The 26,251-nt window shown below is 40.4% G+C and overlaps 1 long non-coding RNA gene and 1 pseudogene across 1 annotated transcript; both read right to left on the reverse strand.

Annotated features, from left to right (window-relative positions):
• Nucleotides 1-3,351: 3,351 nt before the first annotated feature.
• On the reverse strand, nt 3,352-7,721 carry LOC131024109 (uncharacterized; annotated as a pseudogene).
• A 3,334-nt stretch (nt 7,722-11,055) lies between these two features.
• Nucleotides 11,056-14,245, reverse strand: LOC131006688 (uncharacterized). Its single transcript, XR_009095703.1, has 3 exons — nt 13,855-14,245; nt 11,947-12,022; nt 11,056-11,350 (listed from the first exon to the last, which is right to left on the reverse strand). It is a non-coding gene; the product is annotated as an uncharacterized LOC131006688 (long non-coding RNA).
• Between the last annotated feature and the right edge of the window lie 12,006 nt (nt 14,246-26,251).

A 26,251-nucleotide genomic window follows, 5' to 3' on the forward strand; every position in this document is an offset into this window, starting at 1 on the left:
AAAAGCATTTGGTGTACCTCTCGTTAACTTCATGCGCTCAGACGAAAAATGCTGAGTTAACAACAAGATGTAGTTATAGTAGTAGTGTAGTATCGGGACTCTGAATTTCATGGATCTGGAATTGTAGTGAGGAATAATTAAGAGTTCTTGAGAGAACTCCAAGAAATGAAGACAACATAAGCAAGTTAGTCTACTCACTAACTGATAAGGTCTGAACGAAAAACTGAAAACACGTTTATTGCAAGACCTAGGAGTCCCTTTGTTATAGTGAGTCGTAATAAACCCTCCACGCACAGTTCTGGAATCAGGAAACATAGATAAGCAGGAGTAGGATGTTGAAAAATGTATATTCAGATACCTTCATCATAGATACTGTCACCCTTTTGCAGTTTCTGTACCTGCGCATTATATTCATGTTAAGATCAAGAAGAATATATGGAATATATTAAGACGAATAGTGTTTGTCTCGATTCATTCTTTGGCATTTTTGTTAATGCTTATATGCTATTTGGCTTTATACTATTTGATGGAGTTCTGATAGAAAATTGTATTAATAATGCTTACTTTCACCTTTTCTTGATAGTTGATTCGCATTTGTGCTTTGATGAGTTAATTGGTGTAGTCTTGCTAGTGACTGGAGTTTTGAGGCTTGGGAGAAGACTTTAGAGAATATAAAAATACCTTTAGCATGTAGACCAATTTTGACATAGTATACTAATAGAATCCATTAGAAACTTGTCTGTATCTTGAGAATTACTCAACTTAAAGAGGTAAAGGCTTTGAATTGGAAACTTGCTCGAATTGGATTATCTAATGTGATTCATGATGTAGTGTGAAACAAAAGTCAACATATTGTTTGTTATCTTTTTCTCGTCCAGTTTTCTGGTTTATATATAATGCTACTGAAAAATTCTGATGCTATGTGCCACCTTTTTCTCACAAACTACTGCCACGAGCCAAAGTTAATTTGCTATGTGCTACCTTTTCTCAATTGGAAACTTTTTCCAATCCTAATCTTTTAAAGACATCTATAGTTGCAAGCAGATGACCTTTCTTTCTACTTGTGGTATTAGCTACTTGAATAAGAAGTGAATTTTACTGTATCTGTTCGGTTATAGTAAAGAGCTGCATATATATACATTTATTTATTTGTGTGTGAGTATTGTGAGAAATTGTACAGAACCATGTTATACTGTGTTGATACTATTCCTCACTAATTAACTTAGTAATTCTTTTGATATATGTTATTACTTAATCCTTAGTACTTTGATGGTTGCTTTTCTTTTATTTCACATATTTTATTTGGATTATTTTTCTATTGGCAGGTTGAGCTTGTATGTCGGGTTCTCTCCTAAGTTAGTTGCTGCAAATTCATCATAGCAGGTCAACTAGTTCATGAGGACTTGGTGCTAGAACACATAATATGATAGATTTTTGTTTTAGCTATAAGATAGTTGGTACTTTCAATTTTGAATCGAAATATGCAATGATCATATGTACTTGATACTTGGTTCATTTGGATGGTAATGTGTGAATATTTTGGATGATATATAATATTGTTATTGGTGATTTTATCATTTTGTTGTTTTAAAGTTATTTATTTATTTCTTGAGATAAATAACATAAAAATCGAGAAAAAATATTAAATATGCTAGTTGTAGTTGAAATACATAACAGTATAAAAAGTACAAAAAAATCGTTATGTATTTCTATCAAAGATAACGGTAAAAACTGTTATAAAAAGTAAAAAAAACTGTTAACTATGATAGAAAAAAAACAAAAAAATACAAAACATAACGGAAAAATCCTCATACATAACGGTAATAAATCGTTATGTATAAGCATTATAGATAACGGTTTCATACCGTTATGTATAGAAAAAAAACTGTTAACTATGATAGGAAAAAAACAAAAAAATACAAAACATAACGGAAAAATCCTCATACATAACGGTATAAACCATTATGCATAATCATTATAGATAACGGTTTCATACCGTTATGTATGAGCGTCTCGTACCGTTATCTATTCTCACATACATAACGGTTTTTTAACCGTTGTCTATGATACGTATCATAGATAACACCACTATACACAACAGTTTTTTTGCTCATAGATAACGCATTTTATCCATTATCTATGAGCGTTTTTCTAGTAGTGTTTACTCATCATAATAAGAACAATAACAACATGGAAAGAGCGTTAATAATGACAAAAATTTGAAAAGAAATTTAAGTTGGTGAAGTGGAACGTTGTCCTTGATTTATTAATTACTACTCCCTCCGTCCCAGCCCAATAGGCTCGCTTTCCTTTTTGGGACGTCCCACTCCAATAGGCCCAGTCTAAAATTGGAAATAATTAGGGCTCTAATTGGAATGGTTAAGTATTGATTAAAGGGGATATACACCCTAATTAAAACCCTAAAATTTCTTATTCTCCCCACTTCCCTTACGCCTCTTCCCTTCCGCCTCTTCTTCACTCTTCCCCTCGGCCTCTCACCCTTCCATTCTCCGTCACCGTCGCTGATATAACCTTGGCCGGAAGATGTTAAGATCTTACCGAGAATTATGGAGTTTCACCGGAAAACACAATAATAACGTGAAAGGTATGGGATTCACCGATCTAATTGATTTGTACGCGGAAGACTGAAATTGAACGGAACAAATTGAAATTACAGATAAGAGATGGAATGCCTCAAAACCCCTGAATCTAAACCACGAAATGATCTAGGCGAATAATTCCCTAAACCCCAACGTGCATTTGACGCAGGAACTCGGAGACGCTGAATGACACACGGCGAGGGATGGAGATCTCGTCGATTCGTCGATAGGTTGAATCCTTGTTTATCAAGAAGAATTCGAATCTTGAGAGAGAATTAAACTCACTGTTTTTAATATCAAAATTGTCTGCCTTTTCCAACACATAACAGCCCTATTTATAGGGAACGGAAAACCCTACGTAAAAAGGAAATAAACATGAATTAAAGAAATAACGGAACTTGTTCAGCAAGTCAAAAGAAACCCCAGCGAGGCCTCCTCTGAAAAGCGCATTGGATTCAAGTCTGCTCTGGCAAAGCCAGAAGAATCAAGTCTTCTCTGGCGGGTTGAATCTACTCGGGCAGACTCCACTTGAATTCTCTGCTCGGACAGGCTCCACTTGATTTCTCTGCTCAGGCAGGCTCGACGTGAATTCTCTGCTCGGGTAGACTCGACGTGAATTCTCTGCTCGGGCAGACTCTCCGTGAATTCTCTGCCCAGTCGATTCTTCCCGGGGATAACGATTCCGCTGCTCTGGCAAGGCCAGAGGAATCGAGTCTTCTCTGGGCGGCATGATTCCGCTGTTCTGGCAAAGCTAGAGGAATCGAGACTTCTCTGGTGGTTCAACTCGGTAAGCAATAAGGTTTACCACCTTTGAGCTCTGATCCGTCGGTCCTTCTCCAATTGGCCTTTTCAGCTCTTGCCTCCAGATTTCCACCACCAATGTCATTAAATTATCCTTGAACGTCCTGGCCCTAGCTCTCGTCACTGGACCAACGGGCACGTGCACCGGATCTTCACTCTGTGCAGCCTCTGAAATTCGGCTCTGCTCTGCATCCTGGCCTCTACTCTGAACTGCATCATTCCCCCTCTCTTGAAAAGGATTTGTCCTCAAATCCACAGCGTCGCCTACATCAAAGGGACTTAAGTCAGTGACATTGAATGTAGCGCTCACATTATACTCACCGGGCAACTCTAGTTTGTAGGCATTATCATTGATCCGTTCCAATACTTGGAATGGACCATCGCCCCGAGGGAGTAACTTGGAGCGCCGCTGCTCTGGAAATCTTTCCTTGCGCATGTGCAGCCAAACCCAATCACCGGGCTCAAACACTACTTTGCGACGACCCCGATTAGCTTGCTCAGCATATTGCCGCGTGCGGCGCTCAATGTTGGCTCTGGCACGTTCATGGATCTTTTTCACAAAGTCAGCTCTGTTCTGGCCATCCATGTTAACCTGCTCATTCTCGGGTAACGGAGTCAAATCCAAAGGTGTCAAAGGGTTAAATCCATACGCGATTTCAAATGGAGAAAACTTAGTGGCAGAGTGAACAGCACGGTTATAAGCGAATTCCACATGAGGAAGACACTCTTCCCACGACTTAATGTTCTTTTGAATAATAGCTCGAAGCAAAGTAGACAAAGTTCTATTCACTACCTCGGTTTGACCATCAGTTTGTGGATGACAAGTAGTAGAAAACAAAAGTTTGGTACCCAACTTACACCACAAAGTCTTCCAAAAGTAACTCAAGAACTTCGAATCCCGATCAGAAACAATAGTCCTAGGCATGCCATGCAATCTAACAATCTCTTTAAAGAATAGATCAGCCACATGAGATGCATTATCAGATTTATGACAAGGAATAAAATTTGCCATCTTAGAAAATCGATCAACAACCACAAAGATGGAATCTCGACCACCCTTAGTCCTAGGCAAACCTAACACAAAATCCATAGAAATATCAATCCAAGGTGCTTGAGGAATGGGCAACGGTGTATATAATCCATGGGAACTCACTCTAGACTTAGCATGTTTACATGTAACACAGCGACCACAAATTCTCTCAACATCACGTTTCATATGAGGCCAAAAGAAATGCTCTTGTAAAACAGCCAAAGTCTTAGCAATACCAAAGTGTCCCATCAAACCCCCACCATGAGACTCAAGCAATAATAACTCACGTAAAGAACATTGAGGCACACATAACTTATTCCGCCTAAAAAGAAAATCATCATGCCTAAAATACTCTCCACTAGTAGCTCTCGCACATGCTAGATAAAGCTCACCAAAATCAGCATCATTCGCATACACACTCTTGATACATTCAAAACCAAGCAACTTAGCATCTAAGGTAGAAATCAAGGCATACCTCCGAGAAAGTGCATCAGCCACAACATTCTCTTTACCTTGCTTGTATTTGATGACGTAGGGAAACGTCTCAATGAACTCCATCCACCTCGCATGCCGCTTGTTCAACTTGTGCTGCCCTTTCAAGTGTTTCAACGACTCATGATCCGTGTGAATGACAAATTCGTTGGGCCACAAGTAGTGCTGCCACGTTTGCAATGCTCTCACCAATGCATACAGCTCCTTATCATACGTGGGATAACTCAACGTCGCCCCATTGAGCTTCTCGCTGAAATACGCAATGGGTCGTCTCTCTTGCATCAACACTGCACCAATACCAACACCAGAAGCATCACATTCAATCTCAAAGATTTGGAGAAATTTGGAAGAGATAATACCGGGGCGTGGGTCAATTTGTATTTTAACTGCTGAAATGCATCCTCTTGCGCCTTGCCCCATTTAAACTCCACATTCTTCTTGATGACTTCCGTCAAAGGTGCGGCAACACTGCTGAAGTGAGGCACGAATCGCCTATAAAAGCTAGCAAGCCCATGAAAACTTCGAACTGCTGCAATGTTCTTCGGCGTTGGCCACTCTTGGATAGCTCGTATCTTCTCCTCATCAACCTGTACACCCTGGGCACTAACAACAAAACCAAGAAACACAAGCTTGTCTGTAGCAAAAATGCACTTCTTAAGGTTAGCAAACAACTTTTCCTTTCGAAGTACGTCCATAACAGACCTCAAATGATCAACATGTTCATCAAAATGCTGGCTATAAATGAGGATATCATCAAAGTAAACAACCACAAATCTGCCAATGAAAGCACGCAAAACATGATTCATAAGACGCATGAAGGTACTAGGTGCATTAGTCAAACCAAAAGGCATAACTAACCACTCATACAAACCAAGTTTTGTCTTAAAAGCAGTTTTCCATTCATCACCTTCCTTAATCCTAATCTGATGATATCCACTACGCAAATCTATCTTCGAAAAGACACAAGAACCATGTAACTCATCGAGCATATCATCTAAACGAGGAATGGGATGGCGATATTTTATCGTGATGTTATTGATAGCTCGACAATCACAGCACATCCTCCACGACGAGTCCTTCTTTGGTACAAGGAGAACTGGTACCGCACAAGGGCTGAGACTTTCCCTCACATGTCCTTTGGCCAACAACTCGCCAATTTGTCTCTCCAACTCCTTCGTCTCATCCGGGTTGGTGCGGTAGGCTGGTCTTTTCGGCAAAGTAGCACCGGGCACAAAGTCAATCTGATGCTCAATCCCTCGAAGTGGTGGTAAGCCGGTAGGTGTATCGTCGGGAAAAACATCATCAAATTCCTGCAACACATCACGAATAGAAGGGGGTAGAGAAGAGAGATCGTTAGTCATAAGCAAAGTCTCCTGATATAGCAACAGCAAGATCGGCTTCTCCTCCTGAACACACCACTTCAAATCACTAGCCGTAGCAAGAAAGGACTTATGGTTCAGCCCCTGCTTCTTCTTCTCCACAGGCTGCTCCTTGGACTTTAGGTTGTCCGCCTCCCTTTGCAATTGCACTTGATCCTCATAAACTTGTGTAGGAATAAGAGGAACAAGTGACACCTTTTTCTGCTTGTAGGTAAATGAGTATTTGTTGGTGAAACCATCATGAATTGCACGACGATCAAATTGCCACGGTCTCCCCAACAGAATGTGGCTCGCTTGCATAGGGATCACATCACACACCACCATATCCTCATACGTCCCAATGCGAAACGGAACCTTCACCTGCTTCGTTACTCGAATGATGCCTGTTTCATTGAGCCACTGCAAACGATACGGCGTGGGGTGCTTCTCCGTGGTCAGCCCCAATCTGTCAACCATGGCTCTACTAGCCACATTCGTGCAACTTCCACCATCAATGATCACACTACACACCTTGTCTTGAACAAGACATCTCGTGTGAAAAAGATTCTCCCTCTGCTCGCGCTCCGGGGGTGGAGTTTGTACACTCAAAGCACGCCGAGCTACAAAAAGTTGACCATTGGGCGCGAAAATCTCCTCACACTCCTCCTCATCAGCGGCCTCATCTACATCCTCCAATTTCGGCATGTCAGGATCGGTGTCATCACCATCCGTCACCACTTCGCCATCATCTCGCATGATCATGATTCTCCTGTTCGGACAGTCACTCATAATATGCCCAAACCCTTGGCACTTAAAACACTTCTTATCGCGATTTCGTCCATCGGCCACGGCCGGACTACTCTGATTCGCTGCACCGGATCCCTCTGGTCGGGCCCGAACAAATTGCTTTTTCTCCTCGCGCGGCGAGTTTTCCTTCTGCCAGGGGGTCCCTCTGGACGAAGAACCACCAGCCACGGGGTGCGAAGACCGCCACTTGCCCTGACTCTGGCGCTAGTTGCTGCTGGTGTTGCCCCTCCGCTTGAGTTGAGTCTCGATCTTGATGGCCATGTGGACCATGTCCTCCAACTCAACGTAGTGCTGCAACTCTACTTTATCACGAATATCCCAATGCAAACCAGCCAAGAATCTGGCCATGGTCGCCTCTCGCTCTTCCACCACATTGGCTCGAATCATGGCAACCTCCATCTCCTTATAATACTCATCCACACTCCTACTGCCCTGCCTCAAGGTCTGCAACTTGTTAAAAAGCTCACGGTAGTAATGAGTTGGCACAAAACGTTTCCGCATCACAGCCTTCATCTCCTGCCAAGTTTGAATCGGGGGCTCATTGTTTCTTCTCCGACTCGTCACCAGCTGATCCCACCAAACAAGTGCATAATCGGAGAACTCAATCGCTGCCAACTTCACCTTCTTGAGCTCTGAATAGGTGTGGCAATCGAACATAAGCTCCACCTTTCTCTCCCAATCAAGATATAATTCGGGATCATTCTTCCCTTGGAAGGGAGGAATGTTCATCTTGATGTTGCCCAGATTGTTGTCCTGCCACGTTCTTTCCTCGTCGTCCTCATCCTCAAATCCGGTATCCTCGACATGCTCCTCATACTGACGGTGGAATCGTCCTCCGCCACCACCACGGCCTCCTCGCCCGCGTCTGCCTCCTCGTGTGAAAGTAGATTCTCGAGAATGGGACTGCTCCAGCAATTCAATCTTGTCGTACACGCCCTCGAGTTCGGAATGTAGCATCCGGCCAAACTCGGAGCGAAGAGCCTCCATCACTAGTTTGAACTGAGGATCCATAACAGGGCTATCGCTCAAGTCTATACCCTGTTCAGCGTGCTTAGACATAACAACACGGACATAAAACAAGAAACGTTAGTGAAACAGCAAAAACAAAGTAAGGACCTCACCACCTCACCAACACTCGTGTATCACTCAAGATGAAAACATTCAGCGCTCGTGTATCCACACAATTCAAGGCTTTTACCCTCTACTAATCTCACCACTCTTGCCTTTTTCCGCTCAAATTCTCTGTCAAAGAAACAAATTCCTCAATCTACCACGGGAAATCACCAACCAACGGCACAACGAGATCAACAAGCGCACTCGACGAGAGCACTCGATGTCACGCCTCACAAGAACCACAGCAAAATACACAGATAAGATAGGACTCGACAAAGAAAAGATAGACGCCTAAACGCAGACTGGAACCCAAAAAAATTCAGTGCTACGCAGAAAACAAAACCACAACTAGCGATTGAACCCGGAGAATTGAGAAAACACAACGGGGTAAGAGACCAGAAAATCCGATATGGGCAAACACAAATATAATGCGTACTGCGTTCTTCTATTTGTTTTCGACAGAGAGTTTTGATCGTTCTCTGTTTTTTTTTTTTTTTTTTGTATGATAGATAGCGTAACCCTTACGAAACCCGGAAACTGATACCAGATGATATAACCTTGGCCGGAAGATGTTAAGATCTTACCGAGAATTATGGAGTTTCATCGAAAAACATAATAATAACGTGAAAGGTATGGGATTCACCGATCTAATTGATTTGTACGTGGAAGACTGAAATTGAACGGAACAAATTGAAATTACAGATAAGATATGGAATGCCTCAAAACCCCTGAATCTAAACCACGAAATGATCTAGGCGAATAATTCCCTAAACCCCAACGTGCATTTGACGCAGGAACTCGGAGACGCTGAATGACACACGGCGAGGGATGGAGATCTCGTCGATTCATCGATAGGTTGAATCCTTGTTTATCAAGAAGAATTCGAATCTTGAGAGAGAATTAAACTCACTGTTTTTAATATCAAAATTGTCTGCCTTTTCCAACACATAACAGCCCTATTTATAGGGAACGGAAAACCCTACGTAAAAAGGAAATAAACATGAATTAAAGAAATAACGGAACTTGTTCAGCAAGTCAAAAGAAACCCCAGCGAGGCCTCCTCTGAAAAGCGCATTGGATTCAAGTCTGCTCTGGCAAAGCCAGAAGAATCAAGTCTTCTCTGGCGGGTTGAATCTACTCGGGTAGACTCCACTTGAATTCTCTGCTCGGACAGGCTCCACTTGATTTCTCTGCTCAGGCAGGCTCGACGTGAATTCTCTGCTCGGGTAGACTCGACGTGAATTCTCTGCTCGGGCAGACTCTCCGTGAATTCTCTGCCCAGTCGATTTTTCCCGGGGATAACGATTCTGCTGCTCTGGCAAGGCCAGAGGAATCGAGTCTTCTCTGGGTGGCATGATTCCGCTGTTCTGGTAAAGCCAGAGGAATCGAGACTTCTCTGGTGGTTCAACTCGGTAAGCAATAAGGTTTACCACCTTTGAGCTCTGATCCGTCGGTCCTTCTCCAATTGGCCTTTTCAGCTCTTGCCTCCAGATTTCCACCACCAATGTCATTAAATTATCCTTGAACGTCCTGGCCCTAGCTCTCGTCACTGGACCAACGGGCACGTGCACCGGATCTTCACTCTGTGCAGCCTCTGAAATTCGGCTCTGCTCTGCATCCTGGCCTCTACTCTGAACTGCATCAGTCGCCCCCTCCCCCTTCTCTCTCTCTCTCAACCGCTGACTCTCCAGAGCTCCTCCGCTTCGCCGTCGTCTTCCTCCTCCTCATCCTCCAGCGGCTCCTCCTCCGCGGCATTTTCTTCGTCCTCCTCTTCGCGGCCAGCAGCAGCGCCGACGAAGATGAGGAAAACGACGCCAATCGCGGCGAAGTGAGGTCCGGCCACACAGATCCGCCGCCGCCTCAAGACTACAACCCCTGCTGTGCCGCCGCCGCCTCTCCTTCAGATTCTTACTCTTCGATTTCTACAGTAGCTAAAGTCTCTCAACGACGAGCGGCGCCGCTGACTCTCCAGAGCTCCGGCGCCGCTGACTCTTCATTTGCAGATCTCGAATTTTGGTTGCTTAGTTCCGGCCACACAGAATCGGCCCCTTTTCTCATGAATTTTTGTTGCTTAATTTTTGTTGCTGAATTTTTGTTGCTTAATTCCAGCCACACAGATCCGGCCCCTTTTCTCATGAATTTTTGTTGCTGAATTTTTGTTGCTTAATTTGTTGCTTAATTCGTGCAATAAGATCTTGATAATGAAGCAAATATGATTAAGGAAAAATAAGGGAACACTTAAAACCTTAATTATTGGTGGACCACACCATTTACCTACAAAAAATGAGTTTCTTAATCTTCGTGCCGAAAGGAACTGGGCCTATTGGCCTGGGACGGAGGGAGTATTAAATTATTTATCATAGCAAATGATTGAGTCATAATTCTAAGTCCATTAGAATTCTGCTTGAGCCCATAAATCGAATTTTATGCTTTGCTTATTAATTTGAAAGTCAATATGTAATTTGATTAAAATCTGACACTAGTATTAAATCGAGAGTCTTGATGCAAAATAATTCGGATCGGGTCGGATACCCTACCCGCTAATTGCGGGTACCCTACCCATAAAATCACCCAATATGCATACAATCACCCATCCCGCATACCATGTGCGAGTACCTTAATACCTGTAGCGGTATTCGGGTACCCGCATTTTCCACAATTTTTTGAAGGATATTTGGTCCTGCAATTTGCGGGTACCCGCATTACCCGCGGTATTTTGTCCAGAAGTCTTAAAAATGTAAAGCTTTGATGAATTTTTTAATCCATAATTCTGACCCGAAACGTAAGTGTCACAGCCCACTATCCCAATGACGGGTTAACAGGGTTATGACTTGGGGTGAACAATAAGAAATGGAAATGGACAATTACTTAACATTAAAGTATATGAAAATATCACTTATAGATAAAAAGCTAGGATCATATATGATCATTTGGATACTTATAAAACATACACATAAAAGAGAACTGATTAAGGTGGTTTACCCAATAACACGTGTAACAACTTCATAATATAGAGTTATCCTAATCAAAGTGTTTTGCAGCGGAAAACGTGTGAGATATACATATGAAGATGTATACTCAAGGTTACATTTCTTGAAATGTCAAAGGAACACCCGCTCAACATCATTCCATTCCATCAACTGCTCAACCTGCACATTTAGAAATACATGCAGGGCTGAGTATAAAAATACTCAGTGGGCATAGCCGAAAATACAACATGCATACATATATAAATTGAACTGCCATAACAGTAACACACAGGGGTTTTCTTAAATGACCTGCGCTTACTAAAATATTTCTTTCATTTTCATAAAGTCGATCGGCCGATCATTTTCCTTCATATGATCCATATCTGTTCCTTTCTGTCACGCGCCGGGAAGGAGGCCTCCTTACCACGGACGCCAAGACCGGTCGCAAGCGACTCGCGGTCTCCATAAGTGTACACGTTAACCCTAGCTAGCGACCTTTGTCTAGCATAGGATCCCAATTGGATTTCCTTTAAAGTTGGCGAACCAACACAGATAGGATACATATAAAAACATAAACATTTTTGGCAGTCAATCATTTCATAAACATTTCATTTCATTTCATAAACATTTCATTTTTATTTCATAAGAGTCATTTATCATTTGGGCATAATAATAAACTGAAATTAACAGTTAAAATCATCTCATGCATATATTCGTATAAGAGGCCTACGACACGCAGGGGATCTCTATATACGTATAGTAAAAGTAATGCCCACCTGTATAGGCAATGCCTGTCGTTTAACGTTATCTCTGAATCGGAATAGCAGTGCTAATCCTCATGATGCTCAAAGCCTACAAGAAATCTATTCTCAATAGGTCTCCTTAAATTCTAATCTTAAGTCATGGTGTAGTGCTTAATATTCTATGATTCACTTAGCCGGGTTTTCAAAATTTAATGAATAAATAATTAAAAACATTTCTCTTGAGTTAAGAACACCAACAATATTCTTACTCATCTTTCTTTAATAATTGGAATTATAAATAAAACCAATTAAATCATAAATACTTTTTATTTCATGATGCAAATGAAATGTCATGTCATGCTTAGCATATGATAAGTAATTACTTAAAATATGCACTTAATAATAATTTAATATTATTATAAAAATTATCCTTTAAATAAATTAATCAAACTAATAATAGTTCAATTAATTAAAAATAAGAAAGCCCAATTTAATTAATTGAAGGCAATCCAAAGTCTTTAAAAATAATTAATCAAACTAATTAATAGTCTAATTAAATAAAATAGGGAAGCCATTTAAATAGATGAAATAGAGCTCATGCTTAAATAAATAATAGCCCATATAAATTTAAAAGATGAGGCCCAACTCAATAAAATATGAATGGCCCAGACTGAATAAAATAAATCGGGCCCAGCTAAATAAAATTAAAAATCGGCCCAAGCTTTTTAAAAATCGCAGCCCAAATCTATTTAAAAAATCGAAGCCCATCACTCATAAAAATCGGCCCAAAGAGATTAAAACAAAAGCCCAACTGATTCAACCCAATTCTAAGCCCAACACTCCATTAAAATCGGCCCAAGTCAATTTAATTAAAAATCGGCCCATCAGGCCCAACCTCAAGCCCTAGCCCAAAACTCCCTCCCTTCTTCTCCACCTAACACACGCACACGCACACAACATATCTCTCTCTCCCTTTCAGCCGCTCACTCTCTCTCGCCCTCTGCGCTCTCCTGCCGCCGCTACCGGACGGCAGCGCCGTCCCCGGAGGCCGGCGGCTCCGCCTCCTCTCTCCTTCCCTTCGATCTCTCTCCTTTCCTCACCTCAAGTCTCCCTCTCACTCTTCCAGAAGTAAGCTCGCCGGAGGAGCAGCGGCGACGAGCCGCGCCATCCTCGGCTCTCTCTCAATTGCCCGTTCCTCCCTCTCCCTCGGAATTCCGCTGCCGCCGCCGCCGAAGCTTGCCAGAGCAACAGCGACAGCTGCTGACTACGCTCGGCTTCACTCTTCTCTCGGCTGAAACAGGCCCGACATCCCACCGCGAAGAGCGGCGCCCGAGCCCTAGCTCCCTCTCTCTCACCGTGGCCGGGCGACAGCAGCGCCGCTGCCGTGCCGTGCCTCCCTCTTCCACTCTCGCCGATCTCTCGACCCCAGCCCGCTCGGAATGACAGCAGAGCCGTCGAGCCCTCTCCCAACTCCGGCCGATAGCAGCAGCCATACGCTGCCACCATCGCCGATTCCAGCCCTCAAGTTCCTCCCATTTTTCTCTTGCCTCACCAACAGCAGTAGCTGCTCGCCCATCACCCTCGCACACATCCGGCCGGACAACCGGCAGAAAACTCGTTGCCGTCCCGACGCCGCTAGACACTCATACAACAGACGACAACAAGACCCCAAAGTTCATTCATTTTAAAAAAAAAAATAATAAACTCTTAGTATACATATGTATATTCATATAAATGCTTGTTATAATAAAGGTCAGTGAACATATATATGCATATGATTCTTTGTTTTGTGAAGTTTGAAATTTTTAGAATGTGATACTCAAGAATGGGTTTGTTTGAATTTGTGTGGCAGCTGAAATTGATTCACATATCGTATATTCATTGAGGTGGAGAGTTTGTGTTGTAAGAAATAAATTATGAAATTATGATTGCAGTTCTTACCTCTGCACTTGTTCGTTGGGTTTTCTTTTGAAAGTGAAATATGGCAAATTGTGTGGGAGATTGAGTAAAAGTGGAAGGGGATGGGTGAAGTATATCAGTGGGTTTGGCTGGGAGTTGGTGGTGGTAGTGGGTAGTGATGTTAACTTTTTAAAAAGGAGGGAGTAGGTGGGTGTAGTGGAAGGGAGTAGGTGAGTATATAAAATAAAATAATATAAAAAGTCTTCCGGGTTGTACTATGAAAACTGTAATAATCGATCAGTGTTTGCTTAACTAAATAGCTCGTGTAGATGCTAAATGCTTAATGTTCAATTTAAATAAATATGAAATGCATAAGAATTTAAATGACTAACATTTACAAAAATGATTTTTGCAAATCGTTTGTTGGAATTAAAATAAATCGTTTTCTTTATATCCGGCGTGAATCATCTTACTACTAAATTTCAAAATAAATTCTAAATTGAACTCAGGGAAACGGGGTATTACATTCCTCCCTCCTTATAAAAATTCCGTCCTCGGAATTGCATATCTGGTATTCTATTTTGTGATACTAGTCATTCGTTTCATTCATCTCTTTTGTGGCCTTTTCCATCCTGTGATGGTTCCACTACATGACGAGAACAATATTATTGCCTCGTAAAACTTGAATCTTGCGATCAAGTATCTGGACTGATTTCTCATCACAACTTAGGTCCTGGCTAGGACTACTTTATCTTGCTTAATCACATGCTTTCTTAATTGCGAGGTGCTATACGTATTGTATACATCCACAATGCTTGGTGGCAGAGCCAACTTATAGGCTACAAAGGCCTAACTTATCTAGGATCTCAAAAGGTCCTATATAACGGGGTCGTAACTTGCCCCTATTTCCCGAAACGTATAACTCCCTTTGAGGGAGAAACTTTGAGGAAAACTCGATCCCCAACATTAAATTCTAATTCCAATCGGCGTTTATCGGCGTAAAACTTTTGTCTATCTTGAGTTTCTTTGATTCTTTGCTTGATGTGGTCGACTTTCTCAATCATCTGTTGGACCAGTTCAGGACCTAACAACATTCTTTTACCCACTTCATCTTAGTAAAGTGGTGAACTATCTTAATTGTTTCCTTCGTCCTAAGTCACCTTCTCAGATTTGACTAGGGAATTCTAATATCAAACTTTTCTCATCATCTTGGTAACTTTCACTTAAAGATTAATGGCACTCATTCTGCCATGTAACTCATTTTCTCATTTCCAAATGATTATTTAATGGGGGTTTCTAAGTTTCCATTGTGGTGACGTTCCAACTTTATTCTTGCTGTAGCTTCTGGCACTTTAGCCAAAGCATTCACTCTCTTAACTTGAGCCTACTAGCCTTGGGGTTGGGTTATACCTGTTTAGCCCTATTTTGTGATGAATCTCTGGGTGTTTACGTGTTATATTGACTTTTATTTTGGTCTCTTTCACTTAAGAGTTGAATGATTTGAGCTTTTGTGCTAATTTTGTTGTCTCAGGATTTTGTGCTCACATTGATTGATATGTGAACAAAAGTAAAGTCAGAATTTAGTTGAATGGTCTGAAGAAGAATCAAAGTTCGTCTCGATACGAGTTCGTAGGCGAAAACGGATCTAAAATCCGACTTGAAACGAGGGAGAACGGACCAAAACAAAAACGCTGCGCATTGCAGTCTGCGAAAGGCATACACGGCGGCGCCGTGGCACGGCGGGCGCCGTCCACGGCGGCCGCCGTCCCACGGCGGCGGCCGCCTCTGTTCAGATCCGAAAGTATGATTTTTCGATTAAAAACCCCTTTCTAGGGTTTTACTTTAATATATTCGAACCCAGCAGCCTCTAGGGGCGATTTCCACCATTTTCTTTGGGTCTTTTGAGTTTCAAAACAATCACTTTCGATTGTGGATTCATTGGATTGCTTTGGATGTCAATTAACATTTCATCGGATTGGATTTCCTTGGATTGCTACGTTTTGTAAGAACTCCTTTGATTCTCTTTGTTTTATGAATCCTTTGGTTATTTGAGTTTTTGTTTCTTGTCTTTGATGAATATGATGATTGAAGATCATTGTTGTTGATTCTATATTCTCTTGGTTATATGAATCCTTTGATTAATTGAGTTTTGTGTTTTATGCTTTTGATTAATGTGATGATTGAAGATTATTGTTGTTGATTCTAGATTCTCTTGGTTTTATGAATCCTTGGTATATTTGAATCTTTGTTTGTGTTTTGATGAATGTCATGATTGGAGATCATTGTTGTTGAGTTTAGATAATCTACGTGATTCGTAGTTCGTTGCTATTGCTTACGTTTTTCCCTTCTTGTTGGTGAATGTTTAGAGATTTCTTTTATGGTGATTTAGGTTTCATTGTACTTGAATCGGATGATTGATTTAGTTTTCATGCTTTTGGTTTAAATTGATTGAAGGTTATTAATATGATCGTTTGTTTAAAGCTCTAGGTTAAACCTTAGTAATCGGTTTAATGTTCAATCGCATGTCCTTAGTTCTTATATGTTTTCTACATTAGTTAATGTTTATTGTTTCTTTCTGTTTATGCCTTGGTGATTAGAGAGCGAGTTAGTGACAGACCCAATTACTCGATTAGAGTGTTTAGATTTCTTTTAAGTTTCTTGTGAGCAATACGATTAGAGCCCTGCTAAGTCTTCCTTGTGAGACGACTTGAGTCACCTTACCACCCTAGGACGACCTCGTATAAATTCGAGTCCATCCGTTAGGTGTTTTAGGATGAGTCAAATTTTGGCGCCGTTGCCGGGGAAGGCTTTAGGCATTTAATTGTGTTGCATTGTTTTCCGTGTTTATTTTTGTTTCTTTCTTTTGACTTGGTTATTTTCTCCCTCCGGTGCGTTTGATTTGGTTTGCTAGTGTTGTGTATGCAAGGTCGCCGTAGCTTGAAGAGAAAGCTAGTGCCTTACTTTGACAACATTCACCGACCTCGTGAGGTCCTTTTAAACCTGGAGGAGGAATTCGAGTCCAGTTCGAGGAACTTTGTGGAATCACAGTCTCAAGAGGGAGAACGTGACGAGAGAATCGCTTCCAATCCCATTCTGGAAGCCATCAAGGATACACCTCCTTTGCACTCGGAAGGAGAAGAAGAAGTTCGGCCTAATCCTGACCAAGAAAACATGGCAGAGCAGAACGTACAGTATATGGGGGATTTTTCCAGGCCTGTTATCGGGAACACTAGCACGTCTGCAATAGTGTTTCCCACGGCGGTCCGGAATTATAATCTGAAGCCCAACGACTCAAACTTGCTGCCGCTCTTTCATGGGATGCCCAGTGAGGACGCCTTGCAGTTCATCCGTGACTTCTGCTCTCAAGTGCAAACCTTCCCACTGTCGGGACTCACCGAGGATCAGTTGAGACTCAAGTGCTTACCTTATGCACTCAAGGACCGAGCTAGGACGTGGTTACTGTCCCTGCCGCCGAACTCCATCACCACATGGGGAGAGGCATGTGAGAAGTTCATGCTCAAGTACTATCCTAGCCACAAGACACAGGAGATTAGGAGCCAAATAATGAACTTCATGCAAGGAGCTGACGAGCCTTTCCACGAGGCTTGGGAGAGATTCCAAGAGCTCCTCCGCCAGTGCCCACAGCACCAGTTAGCATCCGTCATGTTGATGCAGTTTTTCTATGACGGATTGATTCAGACGGCACAATTTATGGTGGACAGTACAGCAGGGGGCAACATTGCCCGGAAGACACCTGATGAGCTCAAGGAGATTTTCAACACACTTGCAGCGAGTTCTCAACAGAAATCAGTTAGAGGAAGGAGGGTCGAAGCCAATGCCGTAGCCCCAAATAATGAGCTGCAGAAGCAAGTAGCAGAATTGATGAGGCAAGTTCAGCACCTCAAGATGAGCCAGGCAGAAGCCCCACCAGTTCACGCGCCACCAGCAGAAGGATGTGGAATATGTGGCGATTTTGGTCATGGAACCAACGCGTGCCATCGCATGGGGGGATTCACACCTGAAGGAGAAACAGAGGTCTATGCTGCTCAGAGCTATCCGGGGAGGCCTCAGTTTGAACAGAGGCCTATCTTTAATCAAGGGCAACAAAGCTCCAATTCGGGTTGGAGAGCTCAGCAGCAGAACTACACTCAAGCTTATCAGCAGCAGCAGCCCCCGCAGTATCAGCAGTATCAACAGTTCCCTATGCAACAAGGGAATTTTCAGCAGCAGCAGCAGCAATACCAGAATGCCCCCCAACAGTTTCAGAAGCAAGCTCAATCGCAGAAGCCGTCTCTCGAGGACACCATGCAGTCCTTCATGGAGATGACCAAACAGAACATGGAGTCTCAGAGTGCTACCATCAAGCGCCTCGAGACTACAGTTGGGCAACTAACAGGAGCCCTAAATCAGCTGCAGCAAGAACAGCCGACCGGAAAGTTCCCGAAACAGGACAAACAGCCGCATCAAGCTCATGCCGTTGAGGTAGTCAAGGACAAGGCCCCAATAACCATGGGGAGATGGAGAAGCAAAACTGTGCAGGCAATCAAGGCTACCCAATGCCCCAATGAGCCACTGCCACCCGTCACTGTTGCACTAGACCAACCACCACCCAAGCGAGGAGATCCAGGTAGCTTTATTTTTGATATTAGCTTAGGTGGGGTTGAAAAGGTGTTTGGAATGCTTGATTTGGGCGCGGCAGTCAATTTGATGCCGTTTGATATTTTTGAGAAATTGGGTAATAAAAGGCTGAAATGCACGAATATGAAGATAGAGCTAGCTGACGGCTCTATTAGTAGCCCACGGGGCCTTGTTGAGGATGTTGAGGTGGTTGTTAGGGGGATTAGTGTCTTGGTTGATTTTGTTGTCCTTGATGAGGGAAAAGGGATTAGAGGCGAGAATGGGCATCTCGTGCTACTTGGCCGACCCTTTATGGCTACCACCCATACTCGCATTGATGTGGGTACGGGAACTGTAAGTATGGTAGGGGCAGGTAGAGCGGTAACATTCTCTGTTTTTGATCAAAAACCTACTACCCCCACTCCCTTAATTCAAATCTGCTCTTATGTTGAAACATTTGATGCTTTGGATGAGGATTGTATTGTGCAGGAATTCTTAAATAAGCTGCAGGAGGAGGACGAAACAGTGGAAGAATTTCTTGCTAACTTGCAAGATGAAAGTGAGATTGAGCAGGAATTCCTAGATAAGCTGCAAGAGAAAGACGATAAAGAGCAAGGCCTTCTGTGTGCCTTGCTACTGGAAGAGAAGCTTGATGAGGTTTGGTCACTCAATATCGTTGGATGTGTGGATAGAGGGCCATCCCAGGATATGAGCATGGAGCACTCATTTGGAGGACCCGCAGCTGCAATTCAAGAGGATGTGTTTACAAGGGCGCTAAGGCAGCTGGAGCTTCAATCGGATTTTGGTTAAGGGGTTCTCTTAGTCGGGCTGGCGACTTAAAAACTAGCGCTGCATGGGAGGCAACCCATGTTTTCTTGCTTTTTCTTGTTTCGTTTTTCTTTCGTTTTGTTTGTGTTGTGTTTTGTTGCTTCTGTTGTTTGGTGCAGGTTGTTGCGTTGGAGACTGCTTGTTCTATGGATGAGAGAGAGGCAGACATCGTGGGACACTACAGACTCACCACTGGATCGGTATTTAGGGGAAGTTTCCTCTTTCACCTCTCTTTTTGTTTGCACTGAGGACAGTGCTAGATTTTAAGTGTGGGGGGGGGTGTTTGTTGATCCTATGGGTGCCTTTTTGTTGTGTTTTTGGGCTTTCTTGTGTGGGGCAAATGGTCTCCTTTATCTTGATTGTTGTTTGGCTTCAAGTAATAATGCACACTTTGATGATTTGTTCACAAGTAAATTTCATGCTTTGTGTTGGCTTGGTTGCTATCTTTGTCTCTCAGGCTATGCATATTCCTCTCTTAATGTAAGTTGTTTAATGTTTTGGATGCAACACCCTTATGAGCTATTCTTGACGTGATTTGTCTGGTAGATGCTAGAGGGAGTGTTTTCATTGTGATAGCCTACGATCTTATCCCTTGAGTTTGAATGTTGGTTTGTTGTGAAGTTTTCTATAGCTCTGGGTCTCTGCTCCTCTGACGGTAGTGTTATGAGCATGGAAAATCACGTGAGAACATTTTGGATTTCCTCCAAAAGTGTTGATCTCACGAAAGTTGGCCCATCTATTGAGAATGGAATAACATCACCTTTAAAAGAAAGATGTATAAAATTATTTTTGGTTTGATTGTTTATCATCTTCAAGGAAAATGGGATTTGATTATAAAGGCAATCACATTAGGGAATTCACCTCTAGCGGAGAATTGGGTCTGATCGGATTGAATTGTATCATGTGGTTGTTGCTTCTTAAAATCTTAACAATGAACATCTCGTGAGGAATGTGAATGGCCAAGAGACTTAGATTGGTTGGAGATGTGAATGGTGAGGAAGTTTTCTTGTGAACTATCTTTTGGTGTCGTGACTTTGCTTGAGGACAAGCAAAGGATCAAGTGTGGGGGGGTTGTTTAGCCCTATTTTGTGATGAATCTCTGGGTGTTTACGTGTTATATTGACTTTTATTTTGGTCTCTTTCACTTAAGAGTTGAATGATTTGAGCTTTTGTGCTAATTTTGTTGTCTCAGGATTTTGTGCTCACATTGATTGATATGTGAACAAAAGTAAAGTCAGAATTTAGTTGAATGGTCTGAAGAAGAATCAAAGTTCGTCTCGATACGAGTTCGTAGGCGAAAACGGATCTAAAATCCGACTTGAAACGAGGGAGAACGGACCAAAACAAAAACGCTGCGCATTGCAGTCTGCGAAAGGCATACACGGCGGCGCCGTGGCACGGCGGGCGCCGTCCACGGCGGCCGCCGTCCCACGGCGGCGGCCGCCTCTGTTCAGATCCGAAAGTATGATTTTTCGATTAAAAACCCCTTTCTAGGGTTTTACTTTAATATATTCGAACCCAGCAGCCTCTAGGGGCGATTTCCACCATTTTCTTTGGGTCTTTTGAGTTTCAAAACAATCACTTTCGATTGTGGATTCATTGGATTGCTTTGGATGTCAATTAACATTTCATCGGATTGGATTTCCTTGGATTGCTACGTTTTGTAAGAACTCCTTTGATTCTCTTTGTTTTATGAATCCTTTGGTTATTTGAGTTTTTGTTTCTTGTCTTTGATGAATATGATGATTGAAGATCATTGTTGTTGATTCTATATTCTCTTGGTTATATGAATCCTTTGATTAATTGAGTTTTGTGTTTTATGCTTTTGATTAATGTGATGATTGAAGATTATTGTTGTTGATTCTAGATTCTCTTGGTTTTATGAATCCTTGGTATATTTGAATCTTTGTTTGTGTTTTGATGAATGTCATGATTGGAGATCATTGTTGTTGAGTTTAGATAATCTACGTGATTCGTAGTTCGTTGCTATTGCTTACGTTTTTCCCTTCTTGTTGGTGAATGTTTAGAGATTTCTTTTATGGTGATTTAGGTTTCATTGTACTTGAATCGGATGATTGATTTAGTTTTCATGCTTTTGGTTTAAATTGATTGAAGGTTATTAATATGATCGTTTGTTTAAAGCTCTAGGTTAAACCTTAGTAATCGGTTTAATGTTCAATCGCATGTCCTTAGTTCTTATATGTTTTCTACATTAGTTAATGTTTATTGTTTCTTTCTGTTTATGCCTTGGTGATTAGAGAGCGAGTTAGTGACAGACCCAATTACTCGATTAGAGTGTTTAGATTTCTTTTAAGTTTCTTGTGAGCAATACGATTAGAGCCCTGCTAAGTCTTCCTTGTGAGACGACTTGAGTCACCTTACCACCCTAGGACGACCTCGTATAAATTCGAGTCCATCCGTTAGGTGTTTTAGGATGAGTCAATACCTTAAGTTTAGTTCTAGTGCTTTCCTTCCATTTCCTTTTTCTTTACCTCCATCTTGAGGTGGTGTACATATCTTGTTTGTGCGTAAACTTTTTTCCTTTTCCAATTGTTGTAGTGACTCGGTGGTGAGAGTCTCGTTCATTGCTTGTTCCTTCATAATATCTCCTTAGTTTACTAGGGAAATTGAAAATCTCATGCCGCGATTCATTTACGAACTTCTTTACGCATTTCTCATTATTCATTTATAAATGACTTAAATAAGCATTTTAAACTCCATTAAAAAGGAATTGATTTAAAACATTTTAATCATTTTAAAAATCCATACTTATAAAGCCTTAACTCATGCTCTATCTCATATTCTATCTCTTTACTCATCTCTATATAAACTCTCCACTCATCTCAAATCCTTAAGTTCAAGGATAAGTTTCAAGAAAATCATGGTACTAAGTCTCGATTTATCTCTCATATAAGACTCGTCTAATCTCATTCAACACATAGACAACACAATCACATAAGGCACATAAGAAAACACAATCAAACATTATCAAAACATGCTCTGTTTTTATACTGACTCAACTTCAAAATCCAACCTGTTCTTACTCCGACACCTCTTGGACTCGAGACTCATATCAAAAGAAAGGTCTTCGAGTCTATTTTCATAAAAAAAAAAGTAGAGTCAAAAACTCGAAGTATTGTAGGAGATATGACTGTTTTACTACAGTCTACCATATTCGGCAGTTTTGAGCAATCGAAAACTTGGATTTTTGAAAAATAGTAAATGTTGTCAAACTGAGCTCAAATTTTGTGGATATCTAGCTAACACAATAAGGTTAATACCATAAAATGTTGGAAAGCTAGATCACACAGGAAGCTACTGAAATGAATGACTCTTTCCCCTGCTCTCTGAAACTCTCGGTAGTAATGTGCAGTTTTGGTTTTGTATTTTATAAAAATAGTAAACGAAGTCCAAATCATTTGAAATTTTACCGATGTTCTCAATACTCATGCAGAGACTTGGTATAAAATTTTCAAAGCTTTTTAACATTGAAAAACCGTCGATCACAGTAGGTCAGTAGGCCTACGAAATTTACCACAATCTCATCTCAAACTCTTAAAATACTCAACTCAACATTCCTTCAAGGAAACTCATCAAAGCTCATTTTAAACACATATAACACTCACAAACATTCAAGCACATTATAATGCTCATCATACTCAAATCTTGACTCTCTTCTTACATCATAACCTCAAATCTCTAGTAAAACGTTTCAATGAACGCATCATTAAAATTCTCTTTTCATTTTCATGCACAAAATTACTCAATTATTCAAACATGATCTCATTCATCATATAAATCATTATACACATATTGATTCCCTTTTATCATGTACTAAACTCTAATGAAACTTCATGTATCATCATAAAACTCTTAATAAAACATGACAAACTTTCACATAATGGTCATAAAGCAACTAGACCTCATTTCATCAATCATCGACTTCTCAAAATATGAAAACTCAAAAACTCATACAAACTAAACTAAGTCAAAAATTTTCTTAGCCAACAAAAGACTTACTCAAATATAATTATACACTAATATCATGCTCAAATACATATATCTTAAGCCAAAATCACTTTAATAACACATAGGCAAAAAGTCCTAATTTTTATTAAACTAAACTCTTTTGAAAATATCACTAATCATGTATAACCTATTGATCAAATCATAGATCTAACATCCTAGATTACCAATTAGCACAAATCAACATCATAAAACAAGATCACATATAGATACATATGTATGTCATCTTCTTCCTCAAACTAACACTTTTCATTTTTCATTTCTCAACCTCAAGCTTCAATCTCATCCATCATTAATCATCTAGATCATCTCATAAACTCAAATCCATCATCAATACATCAATTGATTCATAGGATCTCAACATCCTAATTTTAGGTAAACTAACCTAATAGAAAAATCTATATCTCATGGCTAATCATCAAGATATTCATATATATTAACTCAATAATCATCAATCATCATATAAATCATCGACTCACAATTTCCCAATTTTTTTTTTTTTTTTTTTTTGTAAACTAAACTCAATCGACTTTCACATCTCAAAGCATATACTTTCACAACACACATCAATCATCAACAAACACCACATAGATCTCTTTTTTTTTTTCCCCAAATCAAGGAAAGAAAAAGAAAATTTTTGAAGGGTAAAGACCCATTTTTTTTGAAAATTTTAAGAACAAGGGAGATGTGATTTTCTTTCTTCATACAACATCATTCAAGCAAGATTTATGGAATACATGACCACTTACCCAAATTTCTCACCAAAACTCACATTTTCTCACTCTAGCTTGGAAGCCTTTCTTCAATGATTCTCTTGAATATAAGTAGCTAGGATGTGTTTATGGAAGATTTTAGAGTGGGTTGAGGTGTTTTGTAAAATTTTTGGAAGCTTCGAAGGTCTCTTCAATGGAGGAAAATGGAGGAAAGTGAGAGAAAGAGGGAGAGAGGTGTTGGTCGAAAATGATGAGTGAGTAGTGAGAGAGGATTTTGCAAGATTGTAAATGATCTTGTGATCTTTAAAGAGGATTTTGTAATCTTAAGGAAATATTGGCAATTAATGCCTTGATCTCTCTCTCTCTCTAATCTCTACACTATCTCTCTAATCTCTACACTCTCTTCAATAATCTCTACACTTAGCAAATTGTGGTATTTAGTCACATGGTAGGGAAATTAAAGTAATAGTGTGAGAAGGGTGATCAAAAATAAATCACAAAAACTATGGAAATGTACTAATTAATAAAATACCAATACATAATTATTCATGTGACCACATAAAATAATTATAGCACTAATATTAGTGCACTCACTCAATTATAATATTCCTCTCATAGAAAAAATAATTTTAAAACAAAATATATGCTTGGAAATATTTTCATTAACCGGCATTCTTTGATTTCTCGGTAAAAATAAACTGCACTTGCTTTAGAAACTTAATTAAAATTCCAAGTGCTAATATCCTCAAATAAAAATCATAATAACTTGCTCACAATGACATACGTAACAAAACTCACATAATCAATCAGTCACGTAATTTCACATAATATCACGTCAAAGCAGCCGGCAAACACAGACAAACTAGACGTCTCTCCGACCGTTTTTTTTTTTTTTTTTTTATCAAGGTTTTTCACTCTTTCTTTCTCGACTCTATTTCCAACTCATTATTCCTATTTTCTTAATAGGACAGTCAATCTCATCTCAGTATTCTCAATAGTGTTAAGACACTATCTCACAACATAGGGAAAAGTACGGGGTGTTACATGTACTATCAAATTTAGATAAAATTCATGACTTCATGCATAATTTAAAATTCATGTGGCTCATACACTTAACTCACCAATTAAAACTTATGCACCACATTTATAAAAATTTTCCTTTAACTAAGCACATTAAAACACATATATAATGATTAAATCACATCAGATAAATCAAACCAGTTTTTATTATAAATGGATGCCGAATCCTAATTATTAATAATTAAGCCCTTAATCAGGGATTAAAAGTCGGGGTATGACATACTATCCACTTTAAAAGAAATTTCGTCACGAAATTTGTACCACAGAAAATAATTCTGGGTACTTCTCATTCATGCTAGAATCGAGTTCCCACATCGCCTTTTCTTGATCATAGTGTTTCAAAAAAACTATTACTAAAGGTATCGACTTATTCCTTAGTACTTTAACTTTCCGATCTAGAATAGATTCGGGTCTCTCCTCATATCAATTGGATTCCTAATTCCAATTTATATACATGAGATTTACTTGAGAATAAGTTCCCTCGTCCTTTTGCGGCGGTTCATTACTCCTACCTCATTCCTAGGGCTCATCTACGGAGTATCCTATTTTCCAAAGACCAAAATGGTCATCAACCCATTTCTTGTTACCTATCACATGCATAATACTTTCTTATGAATCTATCTTAAAACTATCATAGACCAATTAACTTAAGTCCTCGTACTCGAACACTATATTACGGTCTTAGCTTGGACTCTGAATTTCTATCATAATGAGTGGTCGATATCATTTATAGGACAAAAACTAATCTCAACCAATCACAATGAGACACAATTATATGAAGTCATAGTTTGGGTAGTATACTACATCGATAGACTAACATTTCTTGGTCTTATCAAACAAGGGGATCTATTATGACAACTCACGAGTTGCAAGGCTCAAACTCAACACAACATCAAAACAAGGTGTTGTAGAAATTGTTCAAGAGAATCAAAAGAATGACCAGAGGGTATGAAATGATTAACTACTAGGTCGAACAAAATGACCTCGAGTATGAACCCATCTGGCTTTTCAACCGAAAGTTGAAACACATGGGTTTTCAACCCACAAGACGTCTACTGAGATTTGGATCATGTGGACTGGCCAGGTCCAACATCATCACCTCCCAGTCACCCGAGAAACATCGTCCCGAACTTGAAGGGCCATGAACATACTATACATAACAAAACATAAGTTCA

The sequence above is a fragment of the Salvia miltiorrhiza genome, chromosome 1, assembly GCF_028751815.1.
Source record: "Salvia miltiorrhiza cultivar Shanhuang (shh) chromosome 1, IMPLAD_Smil_shh, whole genome shotgun sequence".
NCBI lineage: Eukaryota > Viridiplantae > Streptophyta > Magnoliopsida > Lamiales > Lamiaceae > Salvia > Salvia miltiorrhiza.